The sequence below is a fragment of the Neovison vison genome, chromosome 1 (assembly GCF_020171115.1).
Source record: "Neovison vison isolate M4711 chromosome 1, ASM_NN_V1, whole genome shotgun sequence".
Taxonomy (NCBI): Eukaryota; Metazoa; Chordata; class Mammalia; order Carnivora; family Mustelidae; genus Neogale; species Neogale vison.
The window spans coordinates 18175871-18181518 of NC_058091.1; positions in this window are offsets into that span (position 1 = coordinate 18175871).

Consider the following 5648-nt stretch of genomic DNA (forward strand, 5'->3'; position numbering starts at 1 on the left):
TGCTTGTTTTTGGTTTTTTTGTTGGGGATTTAATGGGTTATTTGGAAAGAGAATTACTGGCTATTTGAAAACTGAAAAGATGGGGCGCCTGATAGGTTCAGTCCGTTAAGCAAACGCCTTGATTTTAGCTCGGGTCAAGATCTCTGGATCATGAGATAGAGCCCTGCATTGGGCTCTGCACTGTGTGTGGATCCTGCTTAAGATTCCCCTCTCCCTTTCAATCTGCTCCTCCCCAGCCCTCTCTAATCTCTAGCTCTAAAAAAGAAAAAAGAAGAAAACTGAAGAGTGTTATCTGTTAAATATGTGTTTAAAGACCAAATGAAGTAACTATGTGACTTCACACTTCAGTGCTTAAAAACTCCCCCAACTATTGTCTCAGTGGAGTGGAGGTCAACCTCTCTCCCCTATTGTAATAGTCTTGAATGAAGTATTCCTTGCCCACATAACTCTGTAAGGTACAATTTTTCTTTAACAGTATTAAAATGTTTCTATTTATTGGATAATCTTTCTCTCTACTTTGAAGTTCTGAGGCCAAAATGTACAGTATTTGCAATTTTATCTGGCTTCAGGTCATATTCTTTTTTTTAGACCAAAATGACCATATTTCTGTTTTAATTCAACTTCTTTCTGTAGGTTCCTTCACCAAGGACAGGCTGTTTAACTTTACAGGTGGCAGCCCCAGCAGGAGGGCAGCCTGGGATGGGAAAATTCTCATCTGCGTACCACACTTATAACTTTGTCTCCAGGAATTTTCTTACCACTTCCTATACTGCTGTTTTCTTCTTAGCCGTTAGCACACTTTGAAATTATGTGTTTATTCCTGTGTTTATTTGTTCAATGAATGTCTCTTCCATTAGCCTACAAACTGATTATAGGTCTTCTGATTTACTTCTATATTCTGACACATGGTAGACATTCAATAAATACCTCCTGGTTGCAAAATGATAATCTCAAAGGAGTCAGAACACAACTGAAAGAAGTAACCCATGTGCCTGGGATGGAGAGTTCATGCAAGGTGGACAGTCTAGGACAGAGCCCCGGTCTCACAATATCTTCCCAGCAACCCCTGTCAGGAAAAGAGGTGTCCAGAGCCCTTCAGCAGCCCTTCACCCACGAGCTGCCATCACTTCCTTAAAGTATTTGAAAAATGTATACTTGAAAAGGCTACCATTTAGGGAAGTGGCATTTATGGGACATCTACAATATCTTGATAGCTTTCTATAAAGCAAACAGTTTAGCGCCAGTGTTTATAATTTTCCTGAATTTTTTTTTTTTCCTAACAATCCAGAAAATCTATCTTCTAAAAATTAACCACCATTTATTTAGTCATGAGCTGTCTCTGTCTGGAGCCAGGGGGAGCCACTGGGGCCAACTGAAGAATCCACATCCCATCCTGGGACCCTCTCCGCTGCCTGCTTCACCTGTAACTGCAGCCGGGTCCTGCTCTTTCATCTGCATTTTGTATTTTCCTGACACAAGGTACACATTTCAAGTGAAGTCATACAAGGGGAAATGGATAAGATCAGATGGCTTTTAGAATACTGTCTGATATTTAAATATTTACCCGAGGTATAAAAGCCAGAATGGCAAATTATGTCACTGTCAATTTTTCTATTTGGGCCGTGATGAGAGTAGTTATGGGCAGGAGTCATTCATGGTTAGAACACAGGTTTGAGGACCAAGAATACATTAGTATCTCTATCATAACTTAGAAATCAGATAGTCTTAAGCAAGGTCCCTTCACCTTTTTGAGACCAGTTTTCATGATACATAAAATAACATGATATGTAAAAAAATTGCAATATTTTTTAAGGAACCAAAGATAAAGTGGTTTGTAAAGTGCCTAATGCAATGTCAGGCATATTTTTCATGCTCAGTAAAAGGCAATGATGATGATATTAGTGAAGATGGTGATTATTTGTTTCAGTCACCTTCATATTATGAATAATTTCAAGAAGCATTGTTATAAACCTTGAATGCCACAACTATATCCCAAAGTCTGTAATTTTAAATGGTTAAATTTAGCGGAGAAGTATACATACCAACCTTCATTCACTCTAAATTATCTTTCTCTCACTCATATTCCTCTCCCACCAATAGCCACCTGTTTTTGTCATACTGTGTTAAGAGCCCACATTTTCCTGGATTGGGGGTAGGAAGGGGCAGGGAGCTACCAGGAAGTCTGACCAATGTCAGAAGAACTGTCAACCCAAGATATTGGATGCCTTTTCTCTAGAGACCTGGGTTCCAGTCTTGATTCTACTACCAGTTAATGATATGACCTTGGGCAAGTGACAGCCTGTCTAGGCTTAGCTCCCTCATTTGTAAAATGAGAAGATTGGCAAAGATTCCCTTCCAAAGCTCCTTCCAGTTCTACAAGGACTGTGATTAGTGCCTGTCACTCTAGGCAACATCTTACTGTCTTAGCTAATAAGGTCATGTATGTTCAAAGTCTATCAATACACCATTTTGCAGAGGTGTTACAATCTTTTATTGATATTCTTTGGATCTGTTTGAATGAGTGCTAACTATTAGCAGAAATGCTCTCCCTAAAAATGTACCAGGTAATAAACTTGTAGTTTAACCCACACACTCATTAACAAGTTATTCCCAGGAGTTCAATAACAATATTTCTTTAGGCTCACTCCTATCTTTGCGGTTATCACATCAGTTAATCCTGACATCAATGACCATCATTATCCTCACCAATTACTATTATTAGTGACACAACAGATGCACACGCTTTTCTTAGGACATCTAGTTATACAGCTTTGTCTCAGAAGAAAAACTGAGAGAAATAAAGTAGCTCTTATTAAACAATTCCCGTTTCTCTCTGATTTTACTTTCTTAAGAGTATTAGGATGTGGGGCACTTTATCCTTCCACTTCATTTTGTTGGTTACATTATTATGTAATTTGTGTCAAGTTTTTATTCAAAACTGTTTTTGTTCATTTTTCTCCCAGAATCGTTTTTCTAAGCTTTAATAACTTTGCCTGACTTGGTTCCAACAGGATTTAAAACACCACACACCCTACTCCCACCCCCTCCACCCCCCCAACTCCCCCTGCCCCCCACACACAGTGGAGTTTACCTTTCTTTATAATGCAGATCTCTTTACCTGACTTGACTTCATCAGAAACTTTAGAAATGCTTCCTACCTGTGACACAATAACCCCATAGATTAATGTCCTCAATACATAGTGTAATTAAATTAAAAACTGGAAGCCGATTTCCTTCACCTTGTGGTGCTGGTAGCTGGATCCGAGTATTTACATTCACATTTTAATCTTTTAATCTAGGAATCAATGTATGACCTGAGGCAACAAGTGAACAGCTTGCCAAAACTAAGCCAGGGCAGATGGCAACATTGATCCAAATTTCTATTTCTGAAGACCCCTTAATATCTGATGCATGAGCTGGGCACACAGTCACAAAGCAGTCAGAGCCCTTCCCACAACATGTCTGTGATCCCTGTGACATCACTTACTTTCTTTCCCAATTCAGGGTGCTGAGTTTCTTGTACTTTTTGTAAAAAAAAAAAATTTAAATTTAAAAAAATTTTTAAAGTATACATTTATATGTCTCATTTGCTCTAGGACAGCATGAATCAAGATGAATCATATTTCTCTTTAATTCACTCAGGCTGTTAAAGTATGCTTTCTTTTTTCTCAATAATTTTGGTAACATATCCCTGTAATTATTTCTGAGATTTTCTTTCTTCTTTTTTAATTCTGCTTTGTTTACTTGTCACTTTCCTGTTTTGGGAGCTGTTGAGTTGTTATTCTTTACTCTTTTTTGAGAAAAATTCCCAAAACTCTTCAAATTTTTTTTTTGTAGGTAGAACCTTCCGGGCCTTGTCTTCACAGCAAATGGCAAAAGGATGCAACATCAACATAGTTGCATTCGGCTGGTGACGGTTTCCATATTTTAAAAAAAGAGTATTGTCCCTGGTAAGCTCTCAGTTGGATGGACTGAAACTCTGCTATTTGAATATTTGTGTTCCTTAGCCTAGAACACACTTCCCCATGTGTTTGTGTTGTTCATTTGTGTTTTTCTTCACCTTATTCCTCTAATTCACAATATGCAAGGCATATCTTGCAGATCGTGTTTGCTTCTGATGCCCCAATAGACATTTGATGACCAGCAAATAGTTCTTTTGATGGTGATTATTTATAGTTTCTCTGTCTTTCATTGAGTAGATCTTATTTTAAACAATCTAGCTATTTTATGTTCCCCGATCCTTAATTAATTAAGGATAATTAAATAACTAATTGTGATAACTAACATAGTTGTCTTGCTTATTTCATTTTTAAGGATAGTGTTCATGGCACTTTTAGTTCTCTGATCAATTCATAACCCTGCTCAAAATCTGATTTCCTGCCAATTATCTAAGCTTATTTTCCACTATCCCTCAACATGCTATATCCACTTCACTTGGATTTGCCTTCTCTTTTTTTTCACTGAGCCCTCAGTGCTCATCTCGGCTTCTGCTTGGCCTGCCTGGAATATGTCGCTCTTTCCATGGACAACCTGTCAGGCTAGGTGTCCCTGAAACCACTCTCCTACAACAGCCTCCTACTTCACTGTCCTGCTTATTCAGCACCTCAACAGGATTACAGTTGAGCACAGATACATCGTTGGACTGTGGGAGCTGCTAGCAAGCTCCCTGCCCCAGACTCCACAGCCCCAACTAGATGACCACCTTGTCAACATTTTGTGATTGAACTATTTCAATGGGCCACATTGTATCACATCTCAATCTTCTATAACCTCAAGATATGAAACATCTTAAAATTAATATCTCCTGCTTTTATCTCCAAATAAAAAGGTATTGCAAAACTCTTTGTACAAAATATAAATAAATAATAACAATTTCTATGATCCAAATACTCAGAGACTATCTATTGTTTATATGTTGATAGACTTCTTTCTAGGCTTTTGTAGATAGAAAGAGAGATAGAAAAGTAACTTACGTATTTCTTTAATTATCAGAAAATGCGATTTTTTTTTTGTTTTATTTTTTCCACTGAAACAGAAAATGGAGATTTTTATAAAAATATAATATAGACTTCAGAAGCATGATCATATACATGTATAATCATCTAATTTTCTCACTTTATTGAGCATTTAGACTTAGCCCAATACTCTATTTTTTAAATATTATTAATAGTGCTATTACGAATATGCTTCACATAAATGTGGGTGTTTCTGATGATTTCCTTAGGATAGATTCCTGAAGTGGAATTGCCAGATCAAAGTGTAGGAATTAACACAAGACATTTGATTGATATTGTTAATTTGGCAGGGTTAGAGTGCCCTCTTGATTTCTTTTGAGCTCATTATTCATTCTCTTATTAAATGTGTTCATTTTATAAACATTTGTTGAGTCAGGCTATCTGCTACTCGCTGACAAGGTCTCCAAGCCCACTTCAGTGCCATTCTATTGTTACAATGAGGAAAAGTCCCTCTGAGATTAGGGTGGCATGCTGTCCGTCAATCTATGTGCCATTAGGTTTTAATTTTTTTTTAAAGAGATGTTTTTCTTGCCTGCACCTTACCCTCAGATGATTTCCTGAACCTCATCACAAGTCCTCGGTTGTTTCTTTCACCAGGTGCAGCTCAATTAACCCTGAATGAAAAGCAAATGA